This window comes from Coregonus lavaretus (assembly GCF_964263955.1).
Source record: "Coregonus lavaretus genome assembly, chromosome: 21".
Lineage (NCBI taxonomy): Eukaryota > Metazoa > Chordata > Actinopteri > Salmoniformes > Salmonidae > Coregonus > Coregonus lavaretus.
In genome coordinates this window covers 46,519,981-46,543,183 of record NC_140008.1, presented here as the reverse complement: position 1 = coordinate 46,543,183, position 23,203 = coordinate 46,519,981, and the positions used below count along the sequence as shown (strand labels likewise).

At 45.3% G+C, this 23,203-nt stretch overlaps 1 pseudogene across 1 annotated transcript in view; it reads left to right on the top strand.

The window, feature by feature from the left end:
- Positions 1 to 17,703: 17,703 nt before the first annotated feature.
- LOC311149176 (lon protease homolog, mitochondrial-like) overlaps positions 17,704 to 23,203 on the top strand; it is a 36,538-nt pseudogene continuing 31,038 nt past the window's right edge. The window contains exon 1 of the transcript in view: positions 17,704 to 17,793. The product of the transcript in view is annotated as a lon protease homolog, mitochondrial-like (transcript). The remainder of the gene's footprint in view (positions 17,794 to 23,203) is intronic.

Genomic DNA, 23,203 nt, shown 5'->3' with positions numbered 1-23,203 from the left:
TTTATTTCCTTGAGTGTGTTTCAACACACATGTATGATGATCTGTAATGTGTAAATAACCAGGATAATGTGTACTGCCAATTACACGAGTCACTTTGGATAGTAGCATACTTGAAGGGGAAATTATTTTCCATCAAATGTGTGTTGGTGTAACATTTATCTACCGCTTGCTGTCTAATGATGACGTTTGTAGCAGCACACAGCAAGGATGATGGTTTTTGAACCATTGTATTTTATTCACTGAGACCTGTGGACACATGAAACTGCTTTCTTAGAGAAATCTGCATTTTTGTAATAAAACATGTCTTAATAAAACAATGTGTGGGTTTGTTTGTTTTCTTTGTCGTTGCTTGAAAGTGACAATCTTTCTTACATATGGATTTTGTATTTGTATTTGTATTTGTATTTATTATGGATCCCCATTAGCTTCTGCAAAGGCAGCAGCTACTCTTCCTGGGGTCCAGCAAAATTAAGGCAGTTATATGCAATTAAAAACATTGCATTACCTTTCACAACAGATTTCACAACACATTAAGTGTGTGCCCTCACGCCCCTACTCTACTACCACATATCTATGTGTACGTGTGTGTATAGTGCATATTTTATCATGTGTGTTACTCCAAGCAGTTTAGACTCCTCAACTTTCTAAATTTCGACATTATTCATTAAAATATTTAGTAGAGGTTTAGGGTTTAGTGAATGATTTGTCCCAAATAAAATGCTTTTAGTTGTATAAATATTTAGGACTAACTTATTTCTTGCCACCCATTCTGAAACTGACTGCAGCTCTTTGTTAAGTGTTGCAGTGATTTCACTTGCTGTGGTAGCTGACGTGTATAGTGTTGAGCCATCAGCATACATAGACACACAGGCTTTACTCAGAGCCAGTTGCAGGTCATTAGTAAAGATTGAAAAAAGTAAGGGGCCCAGACAGCTGCCCTAGGGAATGCGTGACTCTACCTGGATTATGTTGGAGAAGCTTCCATTAAAGAACACCCTCTGTGTTCTGTTAAACAGGTAACTCTTGATCCACAATATAGCAGGGGGTGTAAAGCCATAACACTTGTTTTTCCAGCAGCAGATTATGATCGATAATGTCAAAAGCTGCACTGAAGTCTAACAAAACAGCTCCCACAATCTTTTTATCATACATTTCTCTCAGCCATTTGTGCAAGTGCCGTACATGTTGAATGCCCTTTCCTATAAGCGTGCTGAAAATCTGTTGTTAATTTGTTTACTGTGAAATAGCATTGTATCTGGTCAAACACCATTCTTTCTCAAAAGTTTACTAAGGGTTGGGACCATGCTGATTGGTTGGCTGTTTGAGCAGGTAAAGGGTGCTTTTCTATTCTTGGGTAGCGGAATGACTTTTGCTTCCCTCCAGGCCTGAGGGCACACACTTTCTTGTAGGCTTAGATTGAAGAGATGGCAAATAGGAGTGGCAATATCGTCAACTATCACCCTCAGTAATTTCCCATCCAAGTTGTCAGACCCAGGTGGCTTGTCATTGTTGATAGACAATAATACTTTTTTCAGCTCTTCCATACTCACTTTACGGAATTCTAAAGTACAATGCTTGTCTTTCATAATTTGGTCTGTTTATTTTTATTTATTTATTTATTTCACCTTTATTTAACCAGGTAAGCCAGTTGAGAACAAGTTCTCATTTACAACTGCGACCTGGCCAAGATAAAGCAAAGCAGTGTGATAAAAACAACAACACAGAGTTACATATGGGATAAACAAAACGTACAGTCAATAACACAATAGAAAATCTATATACAGTGTGTGCAAATGTAGTAAGTTATGGAGGTATGGCAATAAATAGGCCATAGTGCAAAATAATTACAATTTAGTATTAACACTGGAGTGATAGATGTGCAGAAGATGATGTGCAAATAGAGATACTGTGGTACAAATGAGCAAAATAAATAATAATATGGGGATGAGGTAGTTGAGTGGGCTAATTATAGATGGGCTGTGTACAGGTGCAGTGATCGGTAAGCTTTTACAGTCATTTTCTTTATGGTGCATTCTTATTAGTAACTGGAGTAAGCAATTTCAGAAATGTGTCAAGTGCAGCGTCGGGTTGCGCCTCATTACAAACCACAGACCAGCAAATATTCTTTACGTTTTCAACATAGGAATCACCACAAAAGTTATTGAATGACCTCTTATACACTATATTAGGCCCAGCCTTTGGAACTTTGGTTTTCCTAGATATTACTACTATATTATGATCACTACATCCAATGGATTTGGTACTGCTCTAGAGCAGATTTCTGCAGCATTAGTAAAGATGTGATCAATACATATGTATAATTTAATTCATGTGCTGTTTGTAAATACCCTGGTAGGTTGACTGATAACCTGAACCAGGTTGCAGGCACTGGTTACAGTTTGAAGCTTTTTCTTGAGTGGGCAGCTTGATGAAAGCCAGTCAATATTTAGGTCACCCAGAAAATATACCACCTCTCTGTTGATATCACATACATTATCCAGATACTGACTGTTAGCACTTGGTGGTCTATAGCAGCTTCCCACAAGAATGGGCTTTAGGTGAGGCAGGTGAACTTGTAGCCATATTACTTCAACAGCATTTAACATGAGATCCTCTCTAAACTTTACAGGAATATGACTGAACAAAAATGGCAACACCTCCACCATTGGCATTCCTGTCTCTTCTGAAGATGTTGAAACCATGTATTGCTACCACTGTATCATCAAAGGTATTAACTAAATGAGTTTCAGAGATAGTCAGTATATGAATGTTATCTGTTACTAGCAAGTTATTGATTTCATGAACCTTGTTCCTTAGGCTACATATGTTAATGTGGGCTATTTCTAGCACTTTTCTGGGATTCTTGATTGTTTTTATTGCTTTACTTGGAGGCTTATCAGAGGTAGAAATGACAGTGATATTTATGTTTGAGCTTGATAGTGCAGGGTGAGCTACACACAGTGGACTTCCTACTAGGACAAGCCGCTCAGTGCTAACAACATAACTCAGATTCATAGGCACATCATTACTGCATACAATAGCTGTAGGTGTGACAGAGGCAATTACTGGGGTCACATGAACACTACATTATCATCATCTCATATTTCCCAGCATTATCACCTTTACTTTCAAGTGAGACGGTAACTATCAAACTGGATGTGTCGATAATGTGATTAGTACACTATGGAATGTAATGGTTTATTTAAAAGGATGTGGCTTTTTCTTTTCCTCATAATTAATTTTTTTAAGTTCCTAAATATCCTGGAAGTTTAACTTAATTTGCACAAGGGCACGTTTTGTTTCTTGTAATGCCCTGGGCCCAGTTTTTCAAAAGTTATCTGTCCGGATTTCAGCTATCGGATAGGATTAAATGCATAGAAATATAATTAATATAACGAGAGTCCCCATTGAAGTCAATGATTTGTCTGTTCTATTCATTCTATTTTTATGCATTTAATCCTATCTGATAGGTGAAATCCAGATATATACAGTGCATTCATAAAGTATTCAGAACCCTTGACTTTTAACAAATTTTGTTACTTTACAGCCTTATTCTAAAATGGATTAAATAAATAAAAATCCTCAATCTACACACAATACCCCATAATGAAAAATTAAAACATATGTATTACAAATATAAAATCAAAATGTATTTGCCACATGCGCCGAATACAACAGGTGTAGTAGACCTTACATTGAAAGGCTTACTTACAAGCCCTTAACCAACAATGGAAATAGTCCAGGTAGCTATGATTAGCTGTTCAGGAGTCTTATGGCTTGGGGGTAGAAGCTGTTAAGAAGCCTTTTGGACCTAGACTTGGTGCTCCGGTACCGCTTGCCATGCAGTAGCAGAGAGAACAGTGGCTGGAGTCTTTGACAATTTTTAGGGCCTTCCTCTGACACCGCCTGGTATAGAGGTCCTGGATGGCAGGAAGCTTGGCCCCAGTGATGTACGGGGCCGTACACACTACCCTCTGTAGTGCCTTGCGGTCGGAGGTCGAGCCGCTGCCATACCAGGCGGTAATGCAACCAGTCAGGATGCTCTCGATAGTGCAGCTGAATAACTTTTTGAGGATCTGAGGACCCATGCCAAATCTTTTCAGTCTTCTGAGGGTAATAGGCTTTGTCGTGCCCTCTTCACGACTGTCTTGGTGTGTTTGGACCATGATAGTTTGGTGATGATGTGGACAACAAGGAACTTGAAGCTCTCAACCTGTTCCACTACAGCCCCGTCGATGAGTACTCTTTTTTTTCCTGTAGTCCACAATCATCTCCTTTGTCTTGATCATGTTCAGGGAGAGGTTGTTTTCCTGGCACCACACGGCCAGGTCTCTGACCTCCTCCCTATAGGCTGTCTCATCGTTGTCAGTGATCAGGCCTACCACTGTTGTGTCGTCGGCAAACTTAATGATGGTGTTGGAGTCGTGCCTGGCCATGCAATCATGGTTGAACAGGGAGTACAGGAGGGGACTGAGGAAGGCCCCCGTGTTGAGGATCAGAGTGGCAGATGTGTTATTACCTCCCCTTACCACCTGGGGGTTGGCCGTCAGGAAGTCAAGGATCCAGTTGCAGAGGGAGGCGTTTAGTCCCAGGGTCCTTAGCTTAGTGATGAGCTTTGAGGGCACTATGGTGTTGAACGCTGAGCTGTAGTCAATTAATAGCAGTCTCACGTAGGTGTTCCTCTTGTCCAGGTGGGTAAGGGCAGTGTGGAGTGCAATAGAGATTGCATGATCTGTGGATCTGTTGGGGCGGTATGCAAATTGTGGTGGGTCTAGAGTTTCTGAGATAATGGTGTTGATGTGAGCCATGACCAGCCTTTCAAAGCACTTCATGGCTACAGACGTGAGTGCTACGGGTTGGTAGTCATTTAGGCAGGTTATCTTAGTGTTCTTGGGCACAGGGACTATGGTGGTCTGCTTGAAACATGTTGGTATTACAGACTCAGTCAGGGACATGTTGAAAATGTCAGTGAAGACACTTGCCAGTTGGTCAGCGCATGCTCGGAGTACACGTCCTGGTAATCTGTCTGGCCCTGCGGCCTTGTGAATGTTCACCTGCTTAAAAGTCTTACTCACATCGGCTACGGAGAGCGTGATCACATAGTTATCCGGAACAGCTGATGCTCTCATGCATGCTTCAGTGTTGCTTGCCTCGAAGCGAGCATAGAAGTGATTTAGCTCATCTGGTAGGCTCGGTCACTGGGCAGCTCGCGGCTGTGCTTCCCTTTGTAGTCTGTAATAGTTTGCAAGCCCTGCCACATCCGACGAGCATCGGAGCCGGTGTAGTACGATTCAATTTTAGTCCTGTATTGACTCTTTTACTGTTTGATGGTTCGTTGGAGGGCATAGCGAGATTTCTTATAAGCGTCTGGGTCAAGGAATCCTGCTCCTTGAAATCGGCAGCTCTACACTTTAGCTCAGTGAGGGTTTGCCTGTAATCCATGGCTTCTGGTTGGGGTATGTATGTACGGTCACTGTGGGGATGACGTCATCGATGCACTTATTGATGAAGCCAGTGACTGATGTGGTGTACTCCTCAATGCCATCGGAAGAATCCCGAAACATATTCCAGTCTGTGCAAGCAAAACAGTCCTGTAGTTTAGCATCTGCGTCATCTGACCACTTCCTTATTAACCGAGTCACTGGTGCTTCCTGCTTTAGTTTATGCTTATAAGCAGGAATTAGGAGGATAGAATTATGATCAGATTTGTCAAATGGAGGGCGAGGGAGAGCTTTGTACGCGTCTCTGTGTGTGGAGTAAAGGTGGTCTAGAGGTTTTTTCCCCTCTGGTTGCACATTTAACATGCTGGTAGAAATTAGGTAGAACGGATTTAAGTTTCCCTGCATTAAAGTCCCCGGCCACTAGGAGCGCTGCCTCTGGATGAGTGTTTTCCTGTTTGCTTATGGCCTAATACAGCTTATTGAGTGCAGTCATTTACATTACATTTTCGTAATTTAGCAGACGCTCTTATCCAGAGCGACTTATAGTTAGTTAGTGAGTACATATATTATTTTATTTTTCATACTGGCCCCCCTGGGAATTGAACCCAAAACCCTGGCATTGCAAACACCATGCTCTACCAACTGAGCTACATCCCTGCCGGCCATTCCCCTCCCCTACCCTGGATGACGCTGGGCCAATTGTGCGCCGCCCCATGGGTCTCCCGGTCGCGGCCGGCTACGACAGAGCCTGGATTCAAACCAGGATCTCTAGTGGCACAGCTGTACTGCGATGCAGTGCATTAGACCACTGCGCCACTCGCAGTCTTAGTGCCAGAATTGGTTTGTGGTGGTAAATAGACAGCGACAAAAATATAGATGAAAACTCTCTTGGTAAATAGTGTGGTGTACAGCTCATGAGATGCTCTACCTCATGCGAGCAAAACCTTGAGACTTCCTTAGTATTAGATTTCGTGCACCAGCTGTTGTTGACAAATATACACCGCCACCCCTTGTCTTACCAGAGTCAGCCATTCTATTTTGCCGATGTAGCATATATCCCGCCAGCTGTATGTTATCCATGTCTTCATTCAGCCACGACTGTGAAACATTAAGATATTACAGTTTTTAATGTATTTTTGGTAGGATATCCGTGATCGTAGGTCGCCTATTTTGTTTTTAAATGATTGTACGTTGGCTAACAGGACTGATGGTAGAGGCAGAGTACTCGCTCGCCGTCGGATCCTTACAAGGCACCCCGACCTACGTCCACAATATCTCTGTCTCTTTCTCATGCGAATGACAGGGATTTGGGCCTTGTCGGGTGTCTGTAGAATGTCCTTCACGTCCGACTCATTGAATAATTGTTTTTTGTCCAATACGAGGTGAGTAATTGCTGTCCTGATATCCAGAAGCTCTTTTTGGTCAGAAGAGACGGTGGCAGAAACATTATGTACAGAATAAATTACAAATAACGCTAAAAAACACACATAATAGCACAATTGGTTAGGGGGCCGTAAAACGGCAGCCATCTCCTCCGGCGCCATTATTTACACCTTATTCACATAAGATTTCAGTATTCAGACCCTTTGCTATGAGACTCGAAATTGGGCTCAGGAGCATCCTGTTTCCATTGATCATCCTTGAGATGTTTCTACAACTTGATTGGAGTCCACCTGTGGTAAATTCAATTGATTGGACATGATTTGGAAAGGCACACAGCTGTCTATATAAGGTCCCACAGTTGACAGTGCATGTCAGAGCAAAAACCAAGCCATGAGGTTGAAGGAATTGGTCGTAGATCTCCGAGACAGGATTGTGTCGAGGCACAGATCTGGGGAAGGTTACCAACACATTTCTGCAGCATTGAAGGTCCCCAAGAACACAGTGGCCTCCATCATTCTTAAATGAAAGAAGTTTGGAACCACCAAGACTCTTCCTAGAGCTGGCCGCCAGGCCTAACTGAGCAATCGGGGGAGAAGGGCCTTGGTCAGGGAGGTGACCAAGAACCTGATGGTCACTCTGACAGAGCTCCAGAGTCCCTCTGTAGTGATGGGAGAACCTTCCAGAAGGACAACCATCTCTGCAGCACTCCACCAATCAGGCCTTTATGGTAGAATGGCCAGCCGGAAGCCACTCCTCAATAAAAGGCACATGACAGCCTGCTTGGAGTTTGCCAAAAGGCACCTAAAGGACCCTCAGACCATGAGAAACAAGATTATCTGGTCTGATGAAACCAAGATTTAACTCTTTGGCCTGAATGCCAAGTGTCACGTCTGGAGGAAACCTGGCACCATCCCTACGGTGAAGCATGGTTGTGGCAGCATGTGGGGATGTTTTACAGCGGCAGGGACTGGGAGACTTGTCAGAATCGAGGGAAAGATGAACGGAGCAGAGTACAGAGAGATCCTTGATGAAAACCTGCTCCAGAGCGCTCAGGACCTCAGACTGGGGACAACGACCCTAAGCACACAACCAAGACAACGCAGGAGTGGCTTCGGGACAAGTATCTGAATGTCCTTGAGTGTCCCAGCCAGAGCCCAGTCTTGAACCTGATCTAACATCTCTGGAGAGACCTGAAAATAGCTGTGCAGTGACGCTCCCCATCCAACCTGACAGAGCTTGAGCGGATCTGCAGAGAAGAATGGGAGAAACTCCCCAAATACAAGCGTCATACCCAAGAAGACTTGAGGCTGTAATCGCTGCCAATGGTGCTTCAACAAAGTACTGAGTAAAGGATCTGAATACTTATGTAAATGTCATATATACTTTCTGAATGCACTGTAACTAATGAAAAACTGGCCCTGGCCAGTATATTAATTATACTTTCCATGAAAATCCTTTGAGTCTGCACTGCCTTAAAGGGGCAATCTGCAGTTCCTACAGACATTTTTTGGGGACTTAATTATATGTACCCATTGTTTCTTGAAGAATATAACTTATAAATGCCTCATGAGCTTAGTTCAACTGTCGAACCCAAAATAAAAGCTTGTTTTACTGCAATATTTGTAAACAAAGTAAATGTAAACAAACACTATATAGCCTCAAAACATGGTTAAAACTATACTTTTGATATCATGGATGATCAGTCCTTGCATCCATACCTCTGACTATGAATTTGAGAGTGGTTGCGTTTCTCCAGCCCCATCCATCAGCTTTTTACTGAAACAGTGGCGGAGACGATGCTTTGTTATTGTTGCAACAGTAGATTGCCCCTTTAAGAGTGCCGGTCATGCCAGTCTCTTTATGATGTTATTGGCTGAATGGAAAGGCAGAAGAGAACAGTGGGAAACCTGTTGGCACTCTGTTCAGACCAAATATGGTGGATAAATGAAGGTATTTCACTCAGGCCGTTTACCATTGAAGAAAATGATAAATTCCTGTCTACTTAAGGGAGTGGCTCTCCCATAGACACCAATGTGATAGCAGCTGGGTCTGGTGTACTTATTTAATTGACTTCCATTGAAACAGAATAAATGAGGTAGTGGGATGTTTCACTTCCTTTTTCGTCTCTGTTCAGACAAAGGGCTATTTTCAGGTGTTGTGGTTTTGCTGTTGAGTCCCTGTGGGACATCAGGGACCCGGTCCCTCTGCTATTCTGAGAGGGATGATGCCTCTGCCACCATTATTTTACTGTCCTGTATGATTTGTGAGTTCTTTTGTCTCTCAGCTCTGGCTTGTGGAAGATAACTGCAGCTCTCTCTCTCTCTCCCTCTCCCTCTCTCCCATCTCTCTACACAACAGTTTGGAAGCACACTATATTTGTGATGAATTGTCCAAAGTCAGGACAGGAGTGATTGTAGTAATTTTGTTATGCGTTTCTCGCCGCAGAACTGAACAAATATAGAAGACGGCAACTGTTTATAACAGACATGAATAAGGTATGGGGCTGGGTTTCTACTAAGCTAGCATATGTAATTGTTTTAAGATGGTCATACCAAGGATCATTTAGCTATTTTATTTTGAATTTTAGGACCCCTGTAGGTATCAAGAAAATATATAAAAAATATATTTGATGAAACATTGAATTTGGCCTTACTGCTATTAGCCCATAGAAATGCATTGAATAACAGAGTCATACATGGAAAAACAGTTAGTCCAAAAATACATTTAAAGGAAGTATATTTTAAATTGTCTGTCCTATATCTGTGACATATAAAAAAGCTCTGAATTTTACTTGGAATTATCCATATACCTTTAATGTGGAAATGCCCCATTCACTTCCATACATTTTTTGTCCCGGTACCAAATTAACTTCAGACGAGTCCTGTGACACTTGTGGGGGTTGTAGAGCAAAACGGAGAACACCACCATGTTCGTGAGAGTCTCATCTTTCCATAGAGGGGTCATGCATCCCAAACCATTCGGACGGACACAGTGCTTGACTTGGACTGAAATAGGTTCCGGTACTCATTTTTGGTGGCGGTACTGTTTATATTTAGGGGCAGGAGCGCCACAATACTTTTGAGCTAATATTCTATAAGAGGAACAAAAGCTCAAGCAGTAGAATATTTGAGGTGCCGGTACTCAGCTCTGGTGAGCTCCTACCCAAGTCAAGCACTGGACGCTACAGACGTTTTCATGGTCTGACAAACTGCGCTGTAGCTCTGCCACCTTCCACCACAAATAGGTGGATTGAGACAAAGCCCATGCAAAAAAAACAGGTACAGTATATCTAGCTTAGATAGATTGATTTGTTTAGTATGCTAATTATATTTCCGTGGGGAGCGGATATCGACTCTAGGGGGTTTATCAATCAGACCTTTACATCTAAAAAATAAATACAAAATCAACTTCATATTCATCATCTCCAGCACCACCCCAACATGAAAATTGCGCGTTTCTAGGTTTTGTAAAAGATAGAGGAAGATAAGTGTTTCCAATTACATCATCAACCAATAGAGGGCTTGCAGTTGCGTCACAAATCACCTAGCAACAGTCTGTTAGAAGTCCTCCAATTGTCCACATGGCTGGCTGCATTTTGCTACCACCGGATACTTCGGGAAGATTGCCCATTATTTCGTTTTTCTAAAGACCCAGTAAACTTAGGCAGTGGGAGAACCTATTCAATGTTAGCACATTTTGTGAACATAAATACAGTCTAAAAGTCACACACAATGTATAAACCTATTACAACAGGAGCAGGCCAACCCTGCTGGGTATGCACCTTTCTGTTCCAGCCTATTACTAACACACCTGATTCAATGTATCAAACCTATTTAGTTAATAATCAAGTTGCGTTATTGCTGGGCTGGAACAGAAGTCTGCTCACCCTGTAGATCAGGGATCAGTGGAGCGAGGCTGGACACACTTTTTTTTGTTCAACTGAAATTATGCTTTAGTAATAATAGCCTACTTGTTATTAAGATGTCTAACCTTTACATATGAGTTTACATATTGTACACTTTGAAATGATATGAAATAGTGTTGATTCTTTGAAGTTAAGTGTTTAAACTTGTTTTAATTGTTAACTATTATTCAAGATGAACTAGTGTCGATGTTGATTAATCACAGATCACAATCATGCAATAAAGGCGGGAAGGGAATTTGTCTCTAAGTTTTCTGTTTCTGTGTTGTATTCTCAAATGAATATCACCTTTTTGTTCAGTCATAAGCTCTTCAATTAGTTTTATTTGATTGTCACAATTTTTTCAGGATATCAGCCATGTGAACACATTTTGAAGCTGATAATGGCATGCAACACCAGTGCAGCCATAGGCCTACATCACCCAACTCCAGTCCTTGAGTACTCCCAACACACACATTTTTGTTGTGGCCCCGGACAAACATACCTGATTCAACTCAGAGGGCCTGATTAGTTGACAAGTTGAATCAGGTGTGTTTGTCTGGGGCATTTCGTAGCAGATTAGGAGAATATACGCAGCAAGTTAGGAGAATAAACGTAGCAGGTTAGGAGAATTAGGTTAAGGTTAGGAAAAGGGTTTGGGTTTGCTAAAATGCAAAAATAAATATTTTGATGTTAATTTGACAAAAGCTGTATCCTTTTAGCCAGGACTCCTTTTCGGGCCTAGATTACATGATTGCATTCAAGACAAGGTCGTTTTTACTAATCTGCTGTCAGTGTCAGTAGAGTAGGCCTAGGCTACCATCGTATTAAAAAAGATTCTGCTAATGTCTCCAGTCATATATAAAGTGTAGTAGAATTGCATTTAATGTTTATGGCCACATTTTTCCCTTGCAGAGGAAAGAAACATCTCTGATATAGCCTAGAAGCCTATGCCACTATGCACTTATTAATAGCCTAAAGTATCTCTATCCAATCTACTCATCACATTAGGAATAGTAGGCTTAAATTAGTCTGCAAATGCAATGATAGAGGCATGCAATCCTTTGTTGCATTTTTATGGTGAAAAAAATACCTTCCCCAAAACTTTAAACTCACGCGACACATGCTAATAGCTAGACTACAAGCTATCTAGCTAGCTATTGTTGTCTAACTCACTGTAGTTTTGTTGTTAACATCTGGTTAGCATAACAGCTAAACTAAACTCAAAATTGATCAGACTTGACTTACTAGTGATGAAATTATCATAGTAGACCCTGTACTGACAGCTGTCTGGGTTCAGGTCTTGACGGGCAAAAAGGTTTCCTCGCTTTTCTGACAGTTCTTGAGTCTTACCTCATTGGTATCACCAATGGTGTTTCATGATTGCGGGGAATCTGTAAACAAATTTTTCCTGTTTTTCATGCCTTGTTAAAGCAGCCAAATACTCTACAGAAAATGACCGTGGTGATGAATCAACTAGTTTTAGGCACTGTTATCATGCAGTTTGGAGTAGCCACTCGGCTGTTGTTGTCAGAATAATTAATGCAGTGGTCTTCCAACATGGCCGCCAGGAGGCATCATGCGTCAACTGCAAGCCCTCTATTAGTAGACAATTGGTAAGCAATTAGTAGGCAATGCTTACTCATAATTGGTTAAAATCACACGATGAAAACCGATGATGTCATTGGAAACACTTATCTTCCTCTATCTTTTTCACTACAAAACATTAAAATGTGCCATTTTCACATATGTTGATGTTGGGGTGGTGCTGGATATGATAATATGAAGTAGAACATTTTAGAAATGTCCCTTTAAGTTATACTGCATTTATTCTGCAATTTACAGGACAGTTGACTTTCATATACCATTCCCTTGCTGAATAGACTGTGATATAATGGAATGATGTTCTGTTGTGCTTATCTTACCCTGCTGATAGATCTAAGAAGTCTGTGGTGTGTTTTTGACACTCCTGGGAAACACAAAGGGAGCTTGTTGAAAGACAGAAAGCTAACTCTATCTCTCCTCCCCCAGGGGGAATAGGGTTCCCTTTAGTGCATGTTACATAACAAAGCTGTAGGTTCCAGGAAAGATTACTTGATGTCATTTTTACTTTGAAAATCTTTATTAGGGGACTGTAAACTATGTGTGTACTGACTTACTCAACAATAGGTTTCCCTAATTACTACTATAACTGTTAATCTTTGTACTACTGAAGGGTACGAGAGGTCAACTAACAGGGATTACATTTACATTTTAGTCATTTAGCAGACGCTCTTATCCAGAGCGACTTACAGGAGCAATTACGGGTTAAGTGCCTTGCTCAAGGGCACATCGACAGATTTTTCACCTAGGGAACCTTTCGGTTACTGGCACAACGCTCTTAACCACTAAGCTACCTACCTACATACCACTACTATTATAGGACTAAAGCAAAGCTTGTGATTCTGGTGAATGGATGCATTGTTCTGAAACCTGCTCACCTGATTGCAGATCATGTTGCACAATGGAAGTGAAGAAAGTGCATGAGCAAGGTCACCGAAAGGCTTCTGCGATAGATACCAAATTACCTTCAGATCAGGTGTTTTCCAGTGTTACAATAGAAAGGCACTTATCCTAAATGTATCTGAAAGAGGAAGTATTTAAACAAGGTTTGCTGACTGACACACTGTGTAAATTGGCATCCACCGCTCTGCACTCAGCTGCAGGCCCAGTATCAGCTTGTTAATCTAGTTCCACTATCTCACATTAATCTAACATACAGTACAATAGCTACCATTAGAGGATGCTGTCATTTTCTGATAAACCTGTTTCTAGGCAGCAAAGACTTGTTGTACAGAGTATTGTATGTGGATAGGTTTTTTCTACACATGCTTTATTACCGATCTCCATGTTTTTGGTGTATAATTAGGGAGTAAAATTGGAGCATGTTGTGTTTCTCTGTGAGTGGTGCTGCAGTTTCTGTAGCTTAGAGTAGTGGAGTAACGCAGAAATATTGTGCACTTAATCCTCTATACAGTACCCTGCACTTGAAGACCCCACTAGGAGCCTGTCCTGCTCCTATCTGATAATAATACACCGTTAGGATGTGTACATTACTATGGTAGATCAATACATTTATATTGTAGCAAAGGTCGCTGCAATATATTAGAAAAATAAAAAGCCAAAGGACCTCAAGGCCGAAGGAGGGAGGGAGGAAGGGGGAGAAAGATACAGAAAGGCAGAGACAGCGCTGAGAGTATGAGTTGTGTGTGTGTGTGTGTGTGTGTGTGTGTGTGTGTGTGTGTGTGTGTGTGTGTGTGTGCGTGCGTGCGTGCGTGCGTGTGTGTGTGCATGCGCACGTGCATGCGTGCCTGCGTGTGTTTGACTGTTTGATTGTGTCTGGGGTCGTATTACGAGGGGGTTGGAGTTGAATGATCACTTGGGGGTGTCAAATCAGATGAAAGGCCTGATGCTGCTGTGTCTCCCAGTCCCATGCCGCAAAAGACTCAGAGAAGGAAGACAACAGTCCAACAGCAGCATCATGGCCTCCTGCCAACCCACTGATCTATAAACAGCAGCACAGCCAACAGAGACTGGCTGGACTATCTGGACCACAGACTCACTTTATCACTCTGTTGTACATTTGTATTTTAGGGAGCTGGTGTCCTGATAACATTCAGCACCTCTCAAGTGCAAGGAGTCGAGTTTATGTAATGGAACACAGACCGTCAGAGAGACAGACAGACTTGCATGCATCCAATTACTTCATACTCTATGTTCTTTCTTTCACTTCAGATTACTGTTGTGTTAAAGCTAGAATCCATACTTGGTGAAACTGCCACGTCCGTTTGCGATATTACAACAACAAAGAAGGTACTTCAAACAACAAACATTGGATGCTCCCTGTTTCATCAACAAAACAAAAACAATAACAAATGTGCTGGGGCAAACAGTGACCCTTGTGCAGATTTCAGCTTTAAAGAATATTGGCAATATCTCTTATTTGTGCTTGGATTTCCTTCCAATTGTAAATTTTACAAATTACAATGTATGGAGAGTTGTCTCTGGGGATCTATGGTGGAAACAGTCCAAAGGGATATACTACGATTGAAGCTAGATCTACTCAGGGTTTTCTAAAGCTAGCCAGCTTCACATTCCAGCTCAGGCTTCATCCATACTACGACGGTGGATATTGCTCGTCTACCTGCAGCTAACTTTAGCAGGCTTGTAACTGCACGTGCATGTTGCACGTGGCTAGTCGAACACCAAACTCTTCATTGAGACAATGATGAAACATCAATCCATGGGTGAGTCAGTGCCACATTTTCATTTTTGCCAAAATGAAAAGGAAAGAAAAGTTATCTTACAAATTCAGCAGGCTTTGGTGTAAAATAAGCTTGTTGAAGTGCCGTCTTTATTTTATGACTTATCGTTAATGCCGTCTTTGGTATGCTTATCAATGCACAAGCACCTTTTTTCCCACTCCTAGTGATAAAATAATTGTATTACGACATACACAAGTTTTACTGTGCATGAAGTTTCAAACGCATTCTGTCATTAGCCTACTAAAGGTTTAATACGATAGGTATTTTACCATTACTATTTTTTAACACACACACAAAAAAACATTTGATTAATAAAGTATTTAATCAGTCATCTTCCTCAAATGAAGGGGATGATGACGCAGTCTTTGCGAGAGGGAGGGAATCTGATTTCATTGGTCCTCAACTCTCCCCCCAAAGTCAATACTTTGTTGAGCCACCTTTTGCAGCAATTACAGCTGCAAGTCTCTTGGGGTATGTCTCTATAAGCTTGGCATATCAAGCCACTGGGATTTCTTCCCATTCTTCAAGGCAAAACTGCTCCAGCTCCTTCAAGTTGGATGGGTTCCGCTGGTGTACAGCAATCTTTAAGTCATACCACAGATTCTCAATTGGATTGAGGTCTGGGCTTTGACTAGGCCATTCCAAGACATTTAAATGTTTCCCCTTAAACCACTCGAGTGTTGCTTTAGCAGTATGCTTAGGGTCATTGTCCTGCTGGAAGGTGAACCTCCGTCCCAGTCTCAAATCTCTGGAAGACTGAAACAGGTTTCCCTCAAGAATTTCGCTGTATTTAGTGCCATCCATCATTCCTTCAATTCTGACCAGTTTCCCAGTCCCTGCTGATGAAAAACATCCCCACTGCATGATGCTGCCACCACCATCACTGTGGGAATTGTGTTCTCGGGGTGATGAGAGGTGTTTGGTTTGCGCCAGACACAGCGTTTTCCTTGATGGCCAAAAAGCTCAATTTTAGTCTCATCTGACCAGAGTACCTTCTTCCATATGTTTGTGGAGTCTCCCACATGCCTTTTGGCGAACACCAAATGTGTTTGCTTATTTTTTTCTTTAAGCAATGGCTTTTTTCTGGCCACTCTTCCATAAAGCCCAGCTCTGTGGAGTGTATGGCTTAAAGTGGTCCTATGGACAGATACTCCAATCTCCGCTGTGGAGCTTTGCAGCTCCTTCAGGGTTATCTTTGGTCTCTTTGTTGCCTCTCTGATTTATGCCCTCCTTGCATGGTCCGTGAGTTTTGGTGGGCGGCCCTCTATTGGCAGGTTTGTTGTGGTGCCATATTCTTTCAATTTTTTAATAATGGATTTAATGGTGCTCCATGGGATGTTCAAAGTTTCTGATATTTTTTTAGAACCCAACCCTGATCTGTACTTCTCCACAACTTTGTCCCTGACCTGTTTGGAGAGCTCCTTGGTCTTCATGGTGCCGCTTGCTTGGTGGTGCCCCTTGCTTAGTGGTGTTGCAGACTCTGGGGCCTTTCAGAACAGGTGTATATATACTGAGATCATGTGACAGATCATGTGACACTTAGATTGCACACAGGTGGACATTATTTAACTAATTATGTGACTGGTTGCACCAGATCTTATGCTTCATAGCAAAGGGGGTGAATACATACGCATGCACCACTTTTCCATTATTTATTTTTTTAGAATTTGTTGAAACAAGTTATTCTTTTCATTTCACCAATTTGGACTATTTTGTGTATGTCCATTACATGAAATCCAAATAAAAATCAATTGAAATTACAGGTTGTAATGCAACAAAATAGGAAAAACGCCAAGGGGGATTATCACGTCTCCTCCCGTTGCTCCACTCCGGCGCTCTGATTCGCCGGTCTACTGAGCCACCGGTCTGAGCGCACCACCTCGGCAACATCGGAATGGAAACCCAACGCACCCTAATCACCTCCAGCGAACCTGCACCTCATCATCTAATCTCCACCCCTATATAGCCCTGGACTGTTAGTGTCATGTTGTGTTTTCGCTCTTTGTTGTTCTCTTGCTCAGTGTTAAATAAACCTTTACATTGTTGATTCCTGCATCTGCGTCCTGCCTCTTCGTATCCTCCGCACCCAGTCCACCTCCTCTCGTGCTATCACCAACGTCTGAGGGACCCCTCGCCCTGCCGGAGGGCTATGATGGGAAAACAACGGAATGTAGAGGCTTCCTGCTACAGGTTTCACTGTATCTGGCACGTCAGCATGAGCATCTCCATCGGACCAAGCCAGGATAGCGCTGGTGATTTCGCTACTGAAGGGAAAGGCGCTGGATTGGGCTACGGCAGTCTGGGAAGGGGGTGAGGCCGCGACGCTTCCCTACTCCACCTTCCTCGCTCAATTCAGGGCGGTGTTCGATCATCCTACGGAGGGAAAGGGCGGGGGTGAGCGTATTCCGAGTACGCCCTGAGCTTTCGCACGGTGGCGGAGTCTTCCGGCTGGAATGAAAGTGCTCTGCGCATGGCCTTCAGGAGAGGCTTATGGGAGGATATCACGACGGAACTCGCATGTCGGGACGACGAGATGGACCTTGATACCCTCATCGCCACGTCCATTCGTCTTGACGACATGTTGAGAGACCAACGGCATTCCCAACACCACCCGTAGCCTCGACGTTCACCCCATCTGAGCTATGGAAGCCGCCCTGCCTCCGAATCCTCACCGATGGAGGTGGGCAGCACCCCCTACATCACCACGGACCACAGAGCTCCTGGCGGCTTACTATCTAGGCGGTATGACTCCCGTCACCGCTACGTGAGTGTTCCGTCATCACCTGTCACCAAACCATTGTTTTTAGTTCCCTTAATGGTGAATGGTTCTTCTTTCTCTTCGCTTTCCACGGCAATGATAGATACCTGATCAGCGGGGAACCGATAGGGAGCTGGTCTCTGAATGGGGGTTGCCCACCGTGCCACTGCATTCTCCGCTACACGTCACCTCGCTGGACATAAACCACTTGGCTCAGGCACCTTTACGCACGTCACTCTCCCCATCACCATCACCATTCCCACACTACCGGAGCACCACTAGGAGCTGTCCTTCCACATCGTCATGTCACCCCTTCACCAGATAGTCTTGGGATTGCCCTGCCTCAGACTACACAACCCCACTATCAATTGGATCACCAAGAGGATCACAGCCTGGTCCCCCTCATGCCGGAGGACCTGCCCCCCGAAGAGTCGCATTTACTCCCTCTCCGTAGCGGAGACTGAGGCCATAGAGAAGTATGTGGCGGAGACCCTGAAACAGGGTTTCATCAGACGCTCTACCTCTCCTTTCTCCGCCAGCTTCTTCTTCGTGGCCAAAAAAGATGGAGGACTGAGGCCGCGCATTGACTACCGGGGGTTGAACGCAGTCACCACCAAGTACCGGTACCCCCTCCCTCTGGTTCTGTCGGCCATTGAGCAGCTGCGAGGGGCCCGGTACTTTACCAAGTTGGACCTGAGGAGTGCCTACAACCTGATCCAAATCCGGGAAGGTGACGAGTGGAAGACGGCATTCAGCACTACCTCAGGCCACTATGAATACTGCATCATGCCCTACGGCCTCGCCAACGCACCTTCTGTGTTCCAGTCCTTCGTCAATGACGTGTTCCGAGACATGCTGAGTAGACAGGTGGTGGTGTACATCGACGATATCCTGATCTACTCGGCTACGTTCGAGGAGCACGTCAGGGACATCCGAGCGGTCCTACTCCGCCTCCGGGAACACAGCCTGTTGGTGAAGGGAGAGAAATGCAAATTCCACCAACAGTCCATCTCCTTCCTGGGATACAGGATCAGTCCTCAGGGGGTGTTCATGGAAAGAGCGAAGACGGACGCTGTCAGGTCATGGCCAATCCCCACCACCATCAAGGGCCTACAGAGCTTCCTGGGCTTCGCAAATTTCTAATGGCGTTTCATCAGGTCCTTCAGCTCCATAGCCACCCCGCTCACCTCTCTCCTTAAGGGTGGGCCTCAGAAGCTGGACTGGAACCCTGAGGCTGACGCTGCCTTCAAGAGGCTGAAGGAGAGGTTCACCACAGCGCCCCTCCTAAAACAGCCAGATCCAGCTCGTCCTTTCATCCTGGAGGTGGACACATCTGTGGAGGGCGTGGGTGGGTCCTCTCCCAGCGGCAAGGTAAGCCAGAGAAAATGTATCCCTGTGCCTTTTTCTCAAAAAAGCTTACCCCTGCAGAGAGGAACTATGGAGTTGGAGACAGGGAGCTGTTGGTGGTGGTCCTCGCTCTGGAGGAATGGAGACACTGGCTGGAGGGTGCAGTCCATCCATTCCGGATTCTCACTGACCACTGGAATTTGGAGCACATTCGGGCAGTGAAACGGATGAACTCTCGTCAAACCAGGTGGGCCCAATTTCTTACTCGCTTTCAGTTTATTATGTCCTACCGTACAGGATCCCAGAACGTGAAAGCCGATGCACTCTCCAGGATGCACCATACCAGAGAAAATAAGGATCTGGGGGGTCCTATCCTGCCTCCGCCTGCCAACGCCCCTCCGGGGCGCGTGTATGTACCCACCAGGGTCCGTGACCGCCTGCTGATCTGGGCGCACACCACCCTTACGGCAGGGCACTCCGGTTTTACGCGCACCCTACATTCTCTCTCACAAAAATACTGGTGGCCCACCTTGGCTACTGATGTCTCCCGCTACATCAACTCCTGTTCCGTATGTGCCCAAACGAAGACACCTCAGAAGTTCCTCTCCCAGTGCCTCAGCGACCTTGGTCACGCCTGTCCATAGACTTTGTCACCGACCTCCCACGTTCTGATGGCTTCTCCACAGTCCTGGTGGTCGTAGATCGGTTCTCCAAATCATGCCATTTTTTGCCACTAACTGGTCTTCCTTCTGCTCTCCCGGTCGCATTATGGACTTCCGGAGGACATAATCTCGGGCCGTGGCCCCCAATTCACCTCCCGAGTGTGGAAGTCTTTCCTGGAGAAGATCGGGGCCATGGCCAGCCTCAATTCTGGGTATAGACCTCAGTCGAATGGGCAGGTGGAGAGCATGAACCAGGAGCTGGGGAGGTTTCTTCGTTGCCACTGTCAGGACTGGCTCACACTGCCCTACCCTATGCTGCCCTACCCTATACTTTGACTTCTTTCTCCCCTCTCTCTCCAGATGAAATCTTGCGACTTGTGATGGCCGGCCGCCCAACAACCTGCCCTCTTGACCCTATCCCCTCCTCTCTTCTCCAGATCATTTCCGGAAACCTTCTCCCTTACCTCACCTCGCTCATCAACTCATCCTTGACCGCTGGCCATGTCCCTTCCGTCTTCAAGAGAGCGAGAGTTGCACCCCTCCTCAAAAAACCTACACTCTATCCCTCCGATCTCAACAACTACAGACCAGTATCCCTTCTTTCTTTTCTCTCCAAAACTCTTGAGCGGGCCATCTCTAGCCAATTCTCCTGCTATCTATCTCAGAATGACCTTCTTGATCCAAACCAGTCAGGTTTCAAGACTGGTCATTCAACTGAGACTGCTCTTCTCTGTGTCACGGAGGCTCTCCGCACTGCTAAAGCTAACTCTCTCTCCTCTGCTCTTATCCTTCTAGACCTATCCGCTGCCTTTGATACTGTGAACCATCAGATCCTCCTCTCCACGCTCTCTGAGTTGGGCATCTCCGGCACTGCTCACTCTTGGATTGCGTCCTACCTAACAGGTCGCGCCTACCAGGTGGCGTGGCGAGAATCTGTCTCCGCACCACGTGCTCGTGCTCCACCACGTGCTCAGGTCATGTCCCCCAGGGCTCAGTTCTAGGCCCTCTCCTATTCTCTCTATACACCAAGTCACTTGGCTCTGTCATATCCTCACATGGTCTCTCCTATCATTACTACGCAGACGACACACAATTAATTTTCTCCTTTCCCCCTTCTGATAACCAGGTGGCAAATCGCATCTCTGCATGTCTGGCAGACATATCAGTGTGGATGTCGGAATCACCACCTCAAGCTGAACCTCGGCAAGACGGAGCTGCTCTTCCTCCCGTGGAAGGACTGCCCAGTCCATGATCTCGCCATCATGGTTGACAACTCCATTGTGTCCTCCTCCCAGAGTGCAAAGTACCTTGGCATGATCCTGGACAATACCCTGTCGTTCTCCGCTAACATCAAAGCGGTGACCCGATCCTGCAGGTTCATGCTCTACAACATTTGCAGAGTACGACCCTACCTTACATACAAAGCGGCACAGGTCCTAATCCAGGCACTTGTCATCTCCCGTCTGGATTACTGCAACTCGCTGTTGGCTGGGCTCCCTGCCTGTGCCATTAAACCCCTTAAACTTATCCAGAACGCTGCAGCCCGTCTGGTGTTCAACCTTCCCAAGTTCTCTCATGTCACCCCGCTCCTCCGCACAATCCACTGGCTTCCAGTTGAGGCTTGCATCTACTACAAGACCAAGGTGCTTGCCTACGGAGCTGTGAACGGCACCTCCTTACCTTCAGGCTCTGATCAGACCCTACACCCAAACGAGGGCACTACGTTCATCCACCTCTTGCCTGCTAGCTCCCCTATCTCTATGGAAGCACAGTTCCCGCTCAGCCCAGTCAAAGCTATTCGCTGCTCTGGCACCCCAATGGTGGAACAAGCTCCCCCACGATGCCAGGACAGCGGAGTCACTGACCACCTTCAGGAGACACTTGAAACCCTACCTCTTTAAGGAATACCTGGAATAGTATAAAGTAATCCTTCTTCCCCCACCCCCCATTTTTTTTAAAAGGTTGTCCCACTGGCTATCATAAGTTGACTGCACCAATTTGTAAGTCGCTCTGGATAAGAGCGTCTGCTAAATGATGTAAATGTAAATGTAAATGTGAGTGGGCGAGGTCTCTTCCCTGGGCAGAATATCCCCAGAACTCCCTCGTTCACTCCTCCACAGGGCTCACTCCCTTCCAGTGCATCCTGGGGTACCAGCCGGCCCTGGCCCCTTGGACACCCAGCCAGACCGATGCGGCCGCTGTCGACGAGTGGTTCCGCAGGGCCGGACAGGTCTGGGACGCCGCCCATGTCCATCTCCAGAGGGCCATTAATCGGCAGAAGGACCAAGCCGACCGCCACCGCAGTGAGGCCCCTGTATTCCAGCCTGGGGATTGTGTCTGGCTGTCCACTAAAAACCTCCCTCTCCGCTTGCCCTGCAGGAAACTGAGCCAACGGTTTGTGGTATTAATAAATGAGGTATTGTACCGGATGCTCCTTCCCCCTCACTACCGTGTCTCACCCTCTTTTCAGGTGGCTCTCCTCAGGCCGGTGGTTCCTGGTCCTCTGGCGGATGCCGTCCCCCGGGGTACGCCCCCTCCGCCTCTGGACATTGACGGGAGTCCGGCGTATGCGGTGAGGGACCTGCTGGACTCCAGGTTCCGTGGGGGACGGCTCCGTTACCTGGTGGACTGGGAGGGGTATAGTCCTGAGGAGAGGAGCTCTGTTCCAGCTGGGGACGTTCTGGACCACAACCTAATCCGCTCCTCGTCCTCGGGGTCATCCTTTGGGCTGATGACATCCTGCAGGGGGAGCCGCGCGTCCGGGGGGGGGGGGGGGGGGGGGGGTACTATCACGTCTCCTCCCGTGGATGGAAACCCAACGCACCCTAATCACCTCCAGCGAACCTGCACCTCATCATCTCATCACCACCCCTATATAGCCCTGGACTGTTAGTGTCATGTTGTGTTTTCGCTCTTTGTTGTTCTCTTGCTCAGTGTTAAATAAACCTTTAAATTGTTGATTCCTGCATCTGCGTCCTGCCTCTTCGTATCCTCAGTACTCGTCACAGGGATGAATACTTTTGCAAGGCACTGTAGCTCTGAGTTAGCCTGCGCGGGAGTAGGTTAGTTCTGAAGGATTCATTGCTATAGAAATGTACCTGGCTAAAAGGTGAGCCACTTTAGTAGTACCAGTTATCCCGAGTTGAACTCAGAGTTGACCAAAGTTACTTTGCTAACTCCTCAAACCACGTACGTAGTATAGGGCTCAAGACTGTCCAGCCACATAGTAAATAAAAGAGCACTGTATTTTGGTTAAGATGCAGAACTGTAAACCTGTCCTCCTTCTCTCTTCCGCCCTCTCCTCTCCTCCTCAGTCACCTCCCTTTGTTTAAATTATCCACTCGCCCCCCTTTGTATTTATCTGACAACCGATCAGATCAGAACTGTCTTCCTTTTCCTTTTCGCAC